Consider the following 18,057-nt stretch of genomic DNA (forward strand, 5'->3'; position numbering starts at 1 on the left):
TTTTGCATCTTCTTCATCTACATGTCTGTAGCGCTGCAGGAAAGTGACCACATGAGCTATAGCGTAGTGACACAATGAAGTCCTTAATCAGTTAAGAAAATCAATTATGTTTAATATTTTATTTTTCTTTAAATGAAAAGAGAGCAGTAAAATGTCTGATAAATAATTTTAATCACAAGGTTTGAACCCAAGGGGTCATGGAATTAGTCAACACAGTTAAACTAAGCACTCTATTCAGTTGAGCTTTAAAATTGTACTGAACTTTGGGACTTATTGTATTATCATTTAGGCTTATTTTTAGTAAGTTTTCTGAAGATAACTATGTATTTGAGAACGTGAAAAAAATTTTTTCAACTGAAATTTTCTAAAGGAAGAAAACATGAACTCATAGCTGATGAGTATAATAAAATATTTTTCTTTTAACCTTTTCTGTTTTATTTAGCTTGATCATCTGTTTGAGGAAAAGCTCTTGAAAAGCTTTTTAATAAGGAATAAAGTATTCCTTTCCAGAAGGCACAGTTCTAAGGATTTAGAAATGTGGTCCTGAGGATTAGAAAGAATTTACTTACAGGGGAAATTATATAGTGATTAGAGCACACTACTGCTACACATTATATCAGGGATATTACAGAGGGATTCTATTTAATTCTTTAAATACTGCATCGTTAAAGCTTAGAGTATGATGTTACCAAAGAGATTATATTATTAAAAAGATTGATGAAACCCAGTTACCAGTATGAGAGGATTATACTGATGTTTTAAAGGATAACCAGTTTGTTAAGTATTATTAAAGTCAACAGTAAACGGAAGAGAAAGTAAGCAAGGAATACATTTATCTTTTATAACTAGAAAAGTGTCATTATGTTCTGAATTCCTAGTTAAGGAATTTAAACACACACACGCACACACACACACATTCTTTTATTGACTCATCCACAGAGACTAGTTAAATGATGACTGAAAATCAGCACTAGGTCTAGAGTCAATAACTTAACACTACTGAATTTTAATCCTAACACAGAGAGGTATCATTTCTCGAGAAATAAAATACTTTAAAATTAACATTCCTTATAGTTCCAAAATTTGATAAGCCAAGACCAATTTAGCTTGCAGAAAAATCCAAACCTTTTTAAGAAACTAAATGATGTTAATCTAGGAACCAGCCTAAACAAGTTTTGACCTTTATATCTGAGACCCATTATACCAGAATTGTTTATAGAAAATAAGCAAGGTATAAAAATGTACTTGAAAATTAAGCCATTATTATAAAAGGAACAAAACTGTATTTAGTCTAATGAAATTGTTTATCAAAACAATTAACATGTAATACATGAAATCATTTTTATTATAAAATTTTCAAATAATAAAAAGCTTAATATGCCATAAAGAACACACCCAACCAACCTGTTTTTAGGCTTATGTCTTAAAGTTTTCATTGGAAATATCATCTCTATAGTTCTAGGCTTGGTCTTTCATAAGATACAAAGGTAAATATATAACATATTCATCTATGCAACTTAAAAAAAAAGAGTGCTTTGACTCTTTGAAATGATAGGGTATTTAAAAACCCAGGAATTCCCACACATGCCAGGGGCATAACTTTGCTTTATTGTTACCTGCCATAGATTTGAAAAAGTTTCTGACAAGAATGTGGATGTCAAGGTAATAGGCTATTTATTTTCATTTCCATAATGACTGATGAAAGGACATGAGTTGAGTCATATTTATCAGGTAACATAGATCCTTTTAGACCTTACTTTTCTTCAGTCCATTGCCTAGAGCTTGGTAGTAAGCATTTCAGAGATTTCTACTTAGATAAGACAATGTAGAGAGAGTATCTGTTTCTCATTAATCTAGAGCAATAGTGCAACTTAAAAAAGATCCAGAGTTGGGGCACCTGGGTGGCTCAGTGGGTTAAAACCTCTACCTTCGGCTCAGGTCCCAGGACCCTGGGATCGAGCCCCATGTAGGGCTCTCTGCTCAGTGGGGAGTCTGCTTCCTCCCCTCTCTCTCTCTCTGCCTGCCTCTCTGCCTACTTGTGATCTCTGTCTCTCTCTGTGTCAAATAAAAAAACAAAATCTTTAAAAAAAAAAAAAAAGTCACTTGATCCAGAGTCATCCTGTTTCACTCAAGATCATGGTTAAGATACCTTCCTAAGAGCAGAAGCCATAACTGACCTCAGCCTGATTTGTATTTGAGAATATTCCTTATGACACTTCAAATTAAGAAAAAAATCTTCTGGGGACGTGTAATAATGTACTCTAATGTGGTTATTATACCTGACTCCTTTATCACGACTTATGTCTGTCTTCAGCTTTAATACTCTTGATGAGAGCGGGAATTCTTGACTTTTGTTTAGTATTTTCATACTATAGGTGACTCTGAAGATAATATAGCTAACTCTGCTTTTCCTTTTAAACCAAGAGTTGGGTTTTCCATTGGACACTTGAACACCTGACTGATATTGACTGTATGCTCCTTAAGACCAACAGTGCACTATATTCAAAATATCTGAAAGTAAACGCCTTAGCTCTCGTTCCCTATTCTCTATCTCACACCTAATTTTCTTTCACTATGCGTTTTCTTGTTGGTTACAAGATGCTCACAAAAGACTGGTTGTCTATCCAGTATCTGTTTCTTGTTTAGTAGCCCAGCACTAAGTATTCGGAGTGGCTGAGTGCTCAAATAAAATACAACACTTCATGCTGTGGGATGTGACTATGTTGCTAAGTTCTGGCCAAAGGGATACTTACTCAAGTTGTTAGGTGGGAATTCTGTGGGACTTTTAAAAGGGAGGGAAAGGGCTAAGCTGTGCTCATTTTGATCCTTTTCACTTCCTGCCCCCGCCTGGCATATGAAAATAATAATGTAGCTCTGTCAATTCTTTGGACAACGGAACATCTGATGGAGAAGAACAACAACAGGTGATAGAGCAGCAGATCAAAGGAGCCTAGGTCTCCACCAGCCCTGTGTTGCCATTGTCTAGTCCTAGGGTGCTTACCTTCACACCAGCCTCACTGAAGACAGAAAGGAGCTGCTACTTATTTTAGCCACTGTTATTTCTGGCGTTTTGTTTCTAGCAGTAGAAGGCAATTCCTCACTTAATGCAGTGTCCAAAATACCCAAGAGTCCCTCTAGAATGTCTCTTCCCTTTATAATCTACCCCAATAGCCAATTAATCACCAAGTCCTGTCACTTTAATTTCTTAAATTGATTTCAAATTTTCTGTTCTCTTCTTCTGCACTTTCATTGCTTTAGTTCAAACACTGATCAGCTGTCACCTTAGCATTGCAGCAGACACTAACTCATCTGCTTTCATTCTCTCTTTCCTAAGGTCTTTCATCTACACTGCTGCCTGGATGTGCTCTCTGAAAGGTTATCCAATCACAGTCCTCTCTTCTCTCTGTCAAGGTCACATATCTTCAGTGACTGATTTCCAACCAGGTAATGTTTTTAGTGTGCAAAAAAAAAAATAATAATAATAATAATAATAATAATGAATCTTGAGATGGGCCTTATCACCAGCCCCTGGGCATTAGAAATATCAAAACACTGGTAGGTCCCTGAATACCCTTCAGGGCCTTGTCAATGCTCTGGCATGCCTATGCTCAGACTGATGGCTATAAAACTTTTATTTGTCAGTTATCAATTAAAAACATATTTAAGTTTTTCTTTGAAGATTTCTTGACTTTCTGACTTGCTAAATAGAGTCTCCACTCTAAAATCCGTTGCACATAATATTGTTGGTATATATCACCTTGAACAGTCAGTTTCCTTTACATAACTATGGACATCGTAAGGGCAGATAGAAAGTATTGTTCATTTTTGTACCTACAGATCCTGTGTCAGCATCTGGGAAAAAATAATATAGGTCACTCAGGAAATATTTGACAAATTTGGATTGATAAATATTTGACAAATATCTCCTCTTTGAGATACTGTTAATTAATAGACCTACAAGAGATGATGGCATCCTGTGTCACCCTAATTGAAGCCAAAATCATTCATAATTATTATCTACATTAAATGGACTTTGAAATTACCTTGTACTAAGCTACTGTTATAGTTGGGCTAGTCAGGGAGGGCACAGGTCTTGGAAAATTAGAAGAAAAACAGGTAAATGCAGATGATGTCAAGACCATTTTGGTGCTATGAGGATAGCCAACAACATTGAGTCACCTTTGCAAGGAAACAACAGTTTGATTATGAATTAATATTTTACTGAAATTCTTTTTCTGTCAAGTTTCATTACAGAGAATTTATCATTAGGTCCTGTTTTCATAGGTTTATTTATTCTCTGTATCATTTGGTTGTGTTGTTTTATTATTCAGGCTCAGGCAGTAGATAATATTTTTTCTATTTTTTAAAATTCAGCAACTTAGGGGCGCCCGGGTGGCTCAGTGGGTTAAGCCGCTGCCTTTGGCTCAGGTCATGATCTCAGGGTCCTGTGATCGAGTCCTGCATCGGGCCCTCTGCTCAGCACGGAGCCTGCTTCCTCCTCTCTCTCTCTCTCTCTGCCTGCCTCCCTGCCTACTTGTAATCTCTGTCTGTCAAATAAAATAAATAAAAAATCTTAAAAAAAAAAAAAATTCAGCAACTTAGCTACTCTTTTTTAAATTAATTTATTTATTTTCAGAAAAACAGTATTCATTATTTTTGCACCACACCCAGTGCTCCATGCAATCCGTGCCCTCTATAATACCCACCACCTGGTACCCCAACCTCCCACCCCCCCTGCCACTTCAAACCCCTCGGATTGTTTTTCAGAGTCCTTAGCTACTCTTAATACTTAAGATGCTCAAATGTCTTAGATGTTTGAAAAACACTTAAAACTATCCTACTCTTTTGAACTAGTTGTAGTACCTTTCTTAAACATATTTTTAATTATTGTTTCAAGAGAAATAAGGTATTTTGAGTACATTAGATAAAAATTTTGGCATTCAGTCTTCAGAATTTAGTGGTTAATTGAGAATCGATCATTTTCTCCTAACACTTTACTCATTAGAATTGGGTATTTGATTTCCTTCAATCTAATCTGTGATAATCACTACCAGATTGGCCCAATTTTTAGAATAATCTATTATTTCCACAATACTACTGGTGCTTTGTATCTATGGTAAATCAGACAACTAAAAATTTCAATTTGAAAGTTTATATAACAAATGATCTTGATAATTGGTCTATTCATCAGACGGTCCTTGTAGAAATACTACCATGAATGAACCCTGATGTAGGCAGTCAACTAAAACATTATTCCTTTCACCTTCAAGGACTTCAGGCTGTCTATGTACTTTTTATTGTAAGTAAAAAAAGACTCTTCAAAAGTCTTTAGAGATATACATCTTTGAAATCTACGATAAAGTTCTTTTTCTTATCTGCTTCAATGTTGCTTTTAAAGCACTGAAATTACTGATGGAGAAGAAAATTCCATTTTTACTCCACAGAGGAAATGAAATTTAAGCGTATAGGTGGGAGAATTAAGATATATTTGAACCCTGATTTTTAACCACATGCCATGGAAGTTTCCCTAGTTGAATTTTAAGGGTCATAGAGCAAGTTTGTGCTGAAGATAGGATTCATTTCTAGGTGAACTGGCTCTGGAGTCTCCACACTAAAGCTTTCTTTGCCGTGGTGTCTCCACGGGACATTATATTGATATTTAGCAAAGCATGTTCAGTTCAAAATGACTCAATAAAATTTATTGAGAATCTACTATGATCTAGACCCTACATGCCCAATTCTGTAGAGCTCATATTCATCTAGTGGGAAACAATGGGAAATTAGTATAATAAATAAATAGATGATGCAGTGTTCTAGAAGATTGGGCTACCAGAAAAAAATAAAACAAAAAGAAGAGCAGATATAAGGGAGACTGGAATATGTGGGTTGTTTCTGAATTGTTTTATATTCAGTAACCTGTATCATCGTGGGAAATGACTTTTAACTACTGGAGCCCAGTGCTGTACACAGTTTATGTGGATGATATAAAATAAGGACGTACAGTCTTCACTCATTTCCAAAGGTACTTAAGTCAACAACTTTTCTACTCTCCCTTACACTGTCATAAAATTAGATTCTAAAAATCATATCTGCATTCCATCCTGAGATCCTTTGATGTCCTACATATTATCTAAAGCAAAATTTTTGCACCAAGGTATACTTTTTTTTGCTATGAAGTTCTCTGAGTTTTGACAGATGTCCAATGTCCTGTAGCCACCCCTACAGTATCACACACAATACGTTTTTCCAGCAGCTTACTGATAGACTTCTGCTGGAATCCAGAATGCAGTCATCGGGAACCACATCCCTTTAATGCACAGCTCTTCTTTGGTCTTGAGCCTGCCAGCTGTCAGACTGGAACTCACACCATTTGTTCTCTCAGTTCTCAGGCCTTTGGACTCCAACTTCACGTAAAGTTTGACTTTCCTGAGTCTCCAGCTTGCCTACTACAGGTCTTGGGATTTCTCAGACTCTATAATCACATGTACCAATCAATACCTTATAATATATGATTATATGTATATGATCATATAAGTCATCTATGATTTATTATAAGGAAATATAATTCTATCTTATGTCTTCTAATTATATTTATACACATGTCTATCTCCTTCAATAAGATGTTTGTTTATATCTTTAACTGGGTTATTTGTTTATCAGATATATGGTTTACATACTTTTTTTTAAAGATTTTTTTATTTAGTTGAGAGAGGGTGGGGGAGGAAACATCAAAGGAAGAAAGAAAGAGGATCTCAAGCAGACTCTGCTCTCAGCACAGAGCCCAATGCTGGGCTGGATCTCATGACCCTGAGATCACGAGCGGACCTGAAAGCAAGAGTCAGACACTCAACCAACTGCACCACCCATGATTTACAATTTTTTTTACTTTTTTTTTTTATTAACATATAATATATTAATTGTTTCAGGGGTGCAAGTCTGTGATTCATCAGGCTTACACAATTCACAGGCTTCACCATAGCACATCCCCTCCCCAATGTCCGTCGCCCAGCCACCCCATCCTTACAATGTTGTTAACCCACAAAGTGCCCAGAGGAGAGTGATTCCAGGCCAAGTCGGGTACTTTAGTAGGGGATGGAGGTTATGGTTTATTGGCCCTGGAAGAGAAGAAAAGGGCTTTTTCTGTTGATTCAGGATCAGGTTCTATTCAGGTATCGCTAATGATACATAGAGAAGTCATTTGGATGTTATATTGGTGAAAATCACGGTAATGGCTTTTAAATGCAACATTTTAAATACTTCAGTGAGAGGGGTGCCTGGGTGGCTCAGTCAATTAGGCCTCAACCCTTGATTCTGACTCAGGTCATAATCTCAAGGTTATTAGATCTATGCTGTGGACTCCACACTGGAATCCTGCTTGAGATTCTCTATTTCCCTCTTCCTCTGCCCCTCTCGCTCCCTACTCAGGTTTATGTGTGTGTGCACACACTCTCTCTCTCTCTCTCTCTCTCTCTCTCTCATTCTCTCTAAAACAAAAAACAAAAAACACCCTGCTGTGAGAAAGAAAGAGCCTTAGAGTCTCACTTTAAGCCTTAAATACATTTTGATCTTTCCCTGCTCTCAGGAAATAATGCAATAAGAATAATTTAGGGAGCTTCAGAACCACTATGAAGAAATACATCTCCAACAAGACACAAACTTTCTTTACCATCTCCATTCCCTGCCTGCACAAAGAATAAGAGTCATAACTCACTTTCAGTCACACAGGCAAACCTATTACATATATATATAAAATAGTCTCAGGGTGTAGGATTTTGTAGTGCCTCTGGAGGGATGGGGCCTAGACTCCTTACTGTCTTAAATGAAGGCAGGCATTCTTCCCCCCCAATATCCTTAAAGGTTTTACATTTAGATTATTGGAAACAAAATAGAATGGAAACTGTCTTTGCTCATATCTACCCAGACTTCCCATCCTCTAGAACTAATGAGGTGATAATTTCCATACTTTCACTGCCCCATCTGAGAAAACAACATCATTACTATGGTATAAATTATAACACAGTTAGAAACTAGGTAGCTCTTATTCATTCCCTATTCTCCACCTTTTCCTTATGAAATGCAAACCAAATCCATGATACCAGTCATTGCATTATTTAGAGACAGGTTTTCTGACTTAGAGCTGAAACCTCATGGGTAGATAGCCATGACACCTTCATTCATGGCTTATGTTTCTCTTTTTTATGGGACAAGTAGGGGAGAGGTGTTCTTTTTTGTAACAACAATGGAATAAAGCACTTCATGCATTACTAGAATGCTTTCTGCCATTATATGTAAGTTAATTATTAAACCCACCAAAAAAATAGCTTATGAGAAAATACTGCCTTCTTACTGCTGTAAGAAGCTCAGTATTATGAAGTGTTTTCTAAGAAAATTGAAAATCAGTCAATACAAATAGCTAGAATACCGAAGATTAAATTATTCAAAATTCTCATTATAATATGCCCCCCCGAAATGCAGCTGAGTTAGCCAGATCTTGATGACACACAGGGAATTCCAGAGTCAGCACGCTCATGCTGTGTGAGTTTTCCCCAAATGCCCAAGCCTAAGCATCCAAGTTCAAACGAGGAAATTTGGAGTCTTCAGTGAAACTTCTCTCTGAGAGCTGCTGCTAGACCATTAAGATTTCATGTTTTTTCTTAAGCATTCTGTGAATACTATTCACCAACTCTTCTTATGTGACATGTTAGCAAAGTTTCCTTAGCACAGCAGAACTGTTTTGCTGAACAGAAAGGGGGAAATGCAAATCATGTGGAATGCAGAAACTAATTTTAAGACTGTCCAAGAAGGTCTCAAACTCCCAGGAGAGTACCAGCCATCTCCACACCTCGGTGTCATAAAATTTCATGTCCTTGTTTATGCCAAGATGCAATCTGAGCTGAACGTGGGCATTTCAAGATTTAGCAGCCACCTGGGACAACACTGCTGTAAAGATAATTTTTGGAAACTGTGTTCACTGACTTTTTGCCACTGTCTTCTCACAAAACACCTGCCTGTGGCCACTACTTAACTGAGAACACCTTTAATTTAGTAGGAGGAAGTAGGTTCTACCATTGTTTTCAATATATGAAGTCTTTAATAAAGTGAAAAGAAAATTAAATAATCATCTTACGAATTCGAGCATAGTAGATATGAAAAACTCTGGCTAAACAGCACCTCCAAAGGGCTCAGTCGGAACATGTAACTTAATGGGTGGTTAAGTTTACTAACAACACTTGCCCAGCAAAAAAAAAGAATGTATGGGGGCGCCTGGGTGGCTCAGTGGGTTAAAGCCTCTGCCTTCGACTCAGGTCGTGATCCCAGCATCCTGGGATCGAGCCCCGCGTCGCGCTCTCTGCTCGGAAGGGAGCCTGCATACCCGTCTCTCTCTGCCTGACTCTCTGCCTACTTGTGATCTCTCTCTGTCAAATAAATAAATAAAATCTTAAAAAAAAAAAAAAACTTAAAAAAAAAAGAATGTATGTAAATAAGGGTTTACTTTCCAGTTTCACTCCCACATCCTCTGTATGACAATGTTTTCAACTTCGAAAAATGATTCCCTTCAGGGAAGCATCAGAACCTTGAAGAGGTGATATATAGCACATATAGCCTATTCAATTAAATTATTAATTCCAATTAAATTATTATAATTTTGGAAAAAATAACTCTTGTTCTTTTGAATGCAAACAGATAGTAATTCTTTTTTTTTTTTTTAAAGATTTTATTTATTTATCAGAGAGAGAGAGGGGGAGAGAGCGAGCACAGGCAGACAGAATGGCAGGCAGAGGCAGAGGGAGAAGCAGGCTCCCCGCTGAGCAAGGAGCCTGATGTGGGACTCGATCTCAGGACGCTGGAATCATGACCTGAGCCAAAGGCAGCTGCTTAACCAACTGAGCCACCCAGGCGTCCCAAACAGATAGTAATTCTTAACAAAACATACCCTATTGCCTTCACAAGGGGATACTTAAAAATCTCCTGGGGGGAGAAACAGGGTATTTTTATATTATCATAATATACAGACAAGGGCTTAAAAAGGCTTAAAATAATTTACTGCAAGGTATGACTGTTTTTAAATGGCACCTTTTAAAAATAGACATATCTCATTTTATGCATTTTCTTTTATATATATATATTTTTTTTATTTTATTTTTTATAAACATATATTTTTATCCCCAGGGATACAGGTCTGTGAATCGCCAGGTTTACACACTTCACAGCACTCAACCAAAGCACATACCTCCCCAATGTCCATAACCCCACCCCCCTTCTCTAAACCTCCCTCCCCCCAGCAACCCTCGGTTTGTTTTGTGAGATTAAGAGTCACTTATGGTTTGTCTCCCTCCCAATCCCATCTTGTTTCATTTATTCTTCTCCTACCCACTTAAGCCCCCATATTGCATCACCACTTCCTCATATCAGGGAGATCATATGATAGTTGTCTTTCTCTGCTTGACTTATTTCGCTAAGCATGATACGCTCTAGTTCCATCCATGTTGTCGCAAATGGCAAGATTTCATTTCTTTTGATGGCTGCATAGTATTCCATTGTGTATATATACCACATCTTCTTGATCCATTCATCTGTGGATGGACATCTAGGTTCTTTCCATAGTTTGGCTATTGTGGACATTGCTGCTATAAACATTCGGTGCACATGCCCCTTTGGATCACTACGTTTGTATCTTTAGGGTAAATACCCAGTAGTGCAATTGCTGGGTCATAGGGTAGTTCTATTTTCAACATTTTGAGGAACCTCCATGCTGTTTTCCAGAGTGGTTGCACCAGCTTGCATTCCCACCAACACCATAGGAGGGTTCCCCTTTTTCTGCATCCTCGCCAGCATCTGTCATTTCCTGACTTGTTAATTTTAGCCATTCTGACTGGTGTGAGGTGATATCTCATTGTTGTTTTGATTTGTATTTCCCTGATGTCGAGTGATATGGAGCACTTTTTCATGTGTCTGTTGGCCATCTGGATGTCTTCTTTGCAGAAATGTCTGTTCATGTCCTCTGCCCATTTCTTGATTGGATTATTTGTTGTTTAGGTGTTGAGTTTGCTAAGTTCTTTATAGATTTTGGACACTAGTCCTTTATCTGATATGTTGTTTGCAAATATCTTCTCCCATTCTGTCAGTTGTCTTTTGATTTTGTTAACTGTTTCATTTGCTGTGCAAAAGCTTTTGCCCTTGCTTCCCTTGCCTTTGGCGTTGTTCCTAGGAAGATGTTGCTGCGGCTGAGGTCGAAGAGGTTGCTGCCTGTGTTCTCCTCAAGGATTTTGATGGACTCCTTTCTCACATTGAGGTCCTTCATCCATTTTGAGTCTATTTTTGTGTGTGGTGTAAGGAAATGGTCCAATTTCATTTTTCTGCATGTGGCTGTCCAATTTTCCCAACACCATTTATTGAGAGGCTGTCTTTTTTCCATTGGACATTCTTTCCTGCTTTGTCGAAGAGTAGTTGACCATAGAGTTGAGGGTCTATTTCTGGGCTATTTTGTTCCATTGATCTATGTGTCTGTTTTTGTGCCAGTACAATGCTGTCTTGATGATGACAGCTTTGTAATAGAGCTTGAAGTCCGGAATTGTGATGCCACCAACTTTGGATTTCTTTTTCAATATCCCTTTGGCTATTCGAGGTCTTTCCTGGTTCCATATAAATTTTAGAATTATTTGTTCCATTTCTTTGAAAAAGATGGATGGTACTTTGATAGGAATTGCATTAAATGTGTAGATTGCTTTAGGTAGAATAGACATTTTCACAATATTTATTCTTCCAATCCAGGAGCATGGAACATTTTTCCATTTCTTTGTGTCTTCCTCAATTTCTTTCATGAGTACTTTATAGTTTTCTGAGTATAGATTCTGTGCCTCTTTGGTTAGGTTTATTCCTAGGTATCTTATGGTTTGGGGTGATCATTTTATGCATTTTCAAAAACCTTCAAAGTTTTCAAAGAACTATGACTTAAATGTTACTATTACAGTGTTGCTCAAAATATTTGGAAATTTTCTAATGTAACTGACAAGCAACACAAGAAAATCCATTGCTTTAATTTATAGTCATATGTACCTTTGTTCCGTATTTGTATAACTGTGCATAGCCACCAGAATTGGCCCCACAGAATTCCATATGTTTACCAAATCATGCATTTTTTAAAGATTTTATTTATTTATTTATTTACTTACTTACTTACCTACCTACTTACTTACTTATTTATGTAGAGCGTGCAAGCAGGGGGAGAAAGAAAGGGAAAGAGACAGAATCTCAAGAAGGCTCCATTCCCATCATGGAGCCCATGGAGCTGGACCTCACAACGTTGAGATCTTGACCTGAGCTGAAATCAAGAGTCAGATTCTTAACTAACTGAGCCACCCAGGCATCCCCCAAATCATCTTTTTTTTTTTTAATAAACATATAATATATTTTTATCCACAGGGGTACAGGTTTGTGAATCACCAGGTTTACACACTTCACAGCACTCACCACCCAAATCATCTTTTAATGCAGTAGTTTATTGATAACCTGAAAAGCATCCAAAAATGCAACCCCTGGGCCCTAACCTGAGAAATTCCTATTCATGTAGCCATATTAGATGATTCTGAGACAGCTTATGGGGAACCATATATTTTGATAAATATTCCATTAATGGATTAGAATCTCCTACCATTAAGGAGAGCTAAATGGACATACCAAAGGTTCTGAAGGTTTTTGCAAAAAAAATTCCAAAAGGTTTTGGGTAATCACAACAATATTTCAATAAATGCATGGTCTCCCATCTTAACAACCTTCAAAGGCAAAATTTTCTTGAATCTATAAACTTTATAAAGTTTATTTTTCTAAGAAATCCACAGTGTTATCACTTATGTTATATTCTGGAGTATGCTATTTCTGGCTAGCTTCTGGTTGCCTTTTTCCTCTCTGCCAGAAAACTTCCACACTTGGCTTGTCATCCCTATATGGACTATTGTTGCCTTTGATTTTTGCTCTCTGCTCTCTGTCCAGCCTTCTTCCTCAGCTCCACAGGAATGATGGATTATTCCCCACCCCTGATTTGGAGTTTCCAAACTAGCATGAGTTAGATTACCATGAGCAATGTCCACCATCCTTTGAATAACAAGCAGGAGAGCAACTAAATAATAATCTTCCAGTACATGTCACCTCCTAATATAGCATGTTTCCTGGAAGTAGAGGAAAAGGAAGTAGTTCTAAGGATTTTGTCAGTCAAGCATTTGCATTAGATGTAGAAAAAAAAATATCTTGACACTAAAAAGTTGATGTGTAATAGCTTTCTCTGGAAGTTTCTAGGATGGTTAACACGAAATTCTGCTGGAAGTCAGAAAGATAATTAGGGTTGTGAGAGTTGTGTTTTCTTCTGCTTATTTCCCTTTATCCATTGGGACTCATCTCTCCACCTGAACTTCTTTAACTTATCTCTAAAAGCCAAACATCCATAGGTCCCTTAAGTATGACAGTAAAGAATGAGAGAGAGAAGGTGAAGGATTGTGGTGTCTAAAATCCAAAATTTTATCAGACATCCCTGTGATCTTCAGGAACACCTAAAATGTAAACAGCCCTTCATTCAAGCCAGAATGTTTATACTTTTTAATGTACATTTTTGGGACATGTATATGGGACATATATAGGTACAAATGGATGAATTAATTTATCATTTTAATTTATATCATTGAACTCAACAAAGTCATAATCTGAAATTGATTTTTAATTCTTCCCTCTACAGAATATTAAGTCAACAACCTCTAAAAATATTTGGGTTTTTGTTTACACAGAAAATAAGCATATTTGTTTATTTCTAGAAGTGTTTTAGAATATCAGCTTTGTGTGTTGCAAAATTATATCACCTTATTGCATTCCTTAGTTTAAAAATAAAGCTTTTATATTTCATACAATTTCACAGGTAACAACACATACTGAATTATTTCTAGCATCCTTTCTGCTAATTAACACACTCCTAATAACAATTTTCCTAATTATATTTATAGTTTGAAGAACCACCTTCAGAGTATTGACTCCTAATTAGGATAATTTGGATACTAAACACTACTCCTTGTGTTTAGATTCAAGTACACCAGCATGTTTATTCTGAAGCATTTTAAAATAAATCACTTTATAGACAATATAATACATCCTAAGAACATCAGCTAGTTAAACTTAAATTATAGAACAACAGCTATTTGATATTTTAAAATTTAAGTGTCACCATAGGCATCTTCAGATTATCAGATAATTAACTGAATATTACTGCTTGTATTTTGAGGTATGCATGATTGTCAATTTTAGTTAAATTATAAAGAGTGTTTTTTTATATTTGCACTTAAATTATAAAGAATGTTTTTATAAAGAAGTAGAATGTGGGACGCCTGGGTGGCTCAGTTGGTTGGGCGGCTGCCTTCGGCTCATGTCATGATCCCGGCGTCCTGGGATCGAGTCCCACATCGGGCTTCTTGCTTGGCAGGGAGCCTGCTTCTCTCTCTGCCTCTGCCTGCCACTCTGTCTGCCTGTGCTTGCTCTCGCTTCTCTCTCTATGACAAATAAATAAAATAAAGTCTTTAAAAAAAAAAAAAGAAGTAGAATGTACCATTATAAAAACATTTTCTTACTGGTAGTAGAGTTTAGTAAATAAATAAATAAATAAATAAATAAAGCAGCTAAATAAATAAATAGAGTTTAATAAATAAACCACATATAATATATCCCTTGAATAATGTATTTTATTTAACCTTTCAATAGTTAACTGATGCCCACTGCATCCTTCTGAAGTACTTTTTTATCTTTCCTTGAATGCCACCATATTCTCTCAGTTTTCCTTTCCTTAGGTTCCTGGCTTCTACTGCTCAATCTTCACTGTAGACAGTGCTTCCTCTGCCTGTTCATTGTGTATTGGCAATTCCCTGGGTTCTTTCTATCTAAGGCCGTCTTCTTTTATTGGACATTTCACCCATTTCTTAGTCTTCAGTTACAACATGACGCCCAAATCAAAATCCCCACACCCCCCTCCAAATGTAGGTGTATCCACCCAGCTCTCCATTAGTACACTTACTGGATTGTTCCATAGCAACTCAAAATCCTCATTTCCCAACCAGTCAGTCCTGTACTCAAACTTCCCAACTAGTCAGTCCTGTGCTCAGGGCACTGATATAGGCATTGTATTTAATTCTTTCTTCTCTTTCAACCCAATTTTCAACAATTTCCAAAATGCATTGATTCTAACTCTTAAACATAAACATCCATTCCCCCTTTCTGTTCTCAGATATTCTCTTAGTCCAGGGTTTCCATAGTATCCTTCTAAACAAGCCCCTGCATCCAATATAATCTTTCAAAATTATGCTACAATCCCAGCAAACTCACCGAGTAGAAACCTCATCCTGTCACTCTTGCACTTGGACCACTTTAACCAACTTTGAATAAAGTACTGAGGCTTAAGAGCCTTTATAATCTCACTCCTGCTTACTTCTCTAGCCTTGAGTATCTTTACTTCCTACTTGCATTTATTTAAAATTTTTTTCCAGCTTTATTGAGATATGATTGACTTATACTTTTCTGTTAGTTTAAGGTGTACAACATGATGTTTTGATATATGTATATATTGCAAAATGATTATACAGTAACATTCGTTAACATGTCCATCATCTCACATAATTACAATTTTTTGTGATGAGAATATGTAAGATTGACTCTCCTAGCAACTTTCAACTATATAATAGTTAACTAGAGTCACCATGCTACAGATTAGATCCCCAGGACTTCTACATTCTCTCTTGAAGTTTGTACCCTTTGATCAACATCTCCCAACCCCCAACCCCATCCCCAGCTCCCAGTAACCACTATTCCACTCTGTAAGTTTAGTTTTTTGTTTTTTGTTTTTTTTTTAGTTTGTTTTGATTCCACATGTAAGTGAGACCTTACAGTATCTTTCTCTAACTTATTTCACTCAGCATAATGTCTTCAAGGTCCATCCAGGGCTCGGTTGCTCTTTTCCATTTAGTGCTGAATGTTTCTCGTTGTTGCATGTACTAAAGTTTATGTATCCATTTACCTACTGAAGGACATTTTGGCTGCTTTCATGTTTCAGCAATTATGAATAAAGGTACTAGAGGCATCACACAGGGGCTTTGATGTGGACAAAAGTTTCCCTCTCCCTTGGGTAAATACCAAGAAGCACAGTTGCTGCATCACATGGCAAGAGTGTGTGTAGTCTTGCAAGCAACTGCCAAACTGCCAGAGTTCCTGATGCTCTACATTCTTTCCAGCATTTGGTATTGTTAGTGCTCTAGATTTTGGACATTCTGATGGGTGTGTAGTGGAATAGTTCATTTTAAGGTTCATTTTACAATTCATAAAAGCTGCCTCTTTTCATGTGATAATACCCTCTAAGTCATACACTCAACTTATAAATAGCAGCAAATACAGTTCTGTCTTAAGACTTGAAACTACCAAATAAATGAAAATATGTGATTTTATTCAATGTAAAGTATGTGCTTGTATGAGTATTCTATTTTTATAATCTTCACAGATTTTCAGATGAACATGTCAATTGTAAAAGTGTAATTTACTTGTATCAGAAGGGTAATGCATCACTAGTCTACTTAAAATACATAGGATTTGTCTTTAAGCACATTTATAACATATTCAAACATCTGATTTTTATCAAAGAATACTGAAAATATGTGTGAGGAAGAGATGGCAGTACAGGAAGTTTTAATGCTTGAAAGAAAAAAAATTTTAAAGGAACTTAGAATCTACATAATTGTAAGTTATTTCTTATAATACCAAAAAACTCCTAACATTATAAAACGGAAAACTCAGAGAACATAGGCAATAGCCAAAGTATCAAAGGCTTGAAAATTCTTCAATATCTGTTTAACTCAGGTTATAGTTGAAAAGTAAAGATGCCTCTTTAAGATTCTGTGGCATAGAAATGGCATACACTCTCTAAAAAGACAGAGTCCACACTTATTGCATATCCTGAGGGAAAGAGGTGACCTCAAAGTCCTAGAAATAAACTTAAATGGTAATGGATACAATATGTACAATGAGACCTAGATAAAGTATTTCTCCAAGTTTTTGTTTATTTCGTGTATTGTATGCCGGCACTGTGTCAGGCATTGTGGGAGGACAAAAGTGAATCAGCTACAGATCTTCTTTTCTAGGTGCTAAAAATGTCTCACAGAGAAGCTAAAAATTCCTAAATATAATCTAATGAAGAAAGTGACAAACGTCATCAGAGGGATTAAAGACAAAGTACTGGAATAATTTAGAGCAGGAAGGGTTACTTCTGCTTGCAGGAAGTCTCTCTAGATCAGGGCTCAGGAGCAGGGCCTGTCAGCTTGGGTAGATGTAGATACAGACAGATTATGAGGAAGTTAGGTCAGGGAAAAGCAACAACTTAAGCAAAGTAAAAAGAATCAAGTGGGAAAGTGTGGGATGTGGATAGTGAAGAGCAAATAGTTCAGGAGATTTAGAGCATAGAATGACTGAAATGCAATAGGAGACAACATTTGGAAATACAGATTGGCTCCAATCTTTAGAGGACTTTGAATAGCATGGTAAATGTAGTTCTACTATTCTGAAACATTGGCTAAAATTTAAATCACATAATGAATTTGATTGAGAACTACTTTTAAGAGTGTGTGAGAATATAATATCACAGATCAGGATAAAGGATGGTTCTGGGTTAAAGATGTAATAGTCCTCTTCAAAAGAACTCCAAAGATTAATGCTTTTCAAGCCAGCATTGGAAGGGACCTGGGATATTTGCACATAACGCTTTGCTTTCATTTCCTGTTTCTCAGTTTACTAAAATAAGAATGTATCACCTCCAATTATTTGACATTTCTTCCCCTGTAAGAGGAATTTGTTTATATGGCCATGCCAAAATTTGTCTTTCAAAAAAAATAATTTCATCTATTAATAATATGATAATAAAAGTATGATTCATAGAGTGTCTGTAATATCCCAGACACTCTGACAAGCCTATTAAAATACATCATTTAATTCTCATAACAAGTCTACAATTACAGTATTATTGAACAAATTTTACACGTAATGAAA

At 36.4% G+C, this 18,057-nt stretch overlaps 1 protein-coding gene across 2 annotated transcripts in view; it reads left to right on the forward strand.

Annotated features, from left to right (window-relative positions):
- TMEM196 (transmembrane protein 196) overlaps positions 1-18,057 on the forward strand; it is a 159,147-nt gene that overhangs the window by 64,189 nt on the left and 76,901 nt on the right. The window contains exon 1 of one of the 2 annotated variants that reach the window (XM_082693844.1): positions 3,370-3,444. The exons of the other annotated variant lie outside the window; for it this stretch is intronic. The gene's annotated coding sequence lies outside the window, so the exon portion shown is untranslated. Of the gene's footprint in view, positions 1-3,369; positions 3,445-18,057 lie in introns of those variants that run through there. 2 annotated transcript variants of the gene reach the window in all.

Source organism: Mustela nivalis (assembly GCF_964662115.1).
Source record: "Mustela nivalis genome assembly, chromosome: 12".
Taxonomy (NCBI): Eukaryota; Metazoa; Chordata; class Mammalia; order Carnivora; family Mustelidae; genus Mustela; species Mustela nivalis.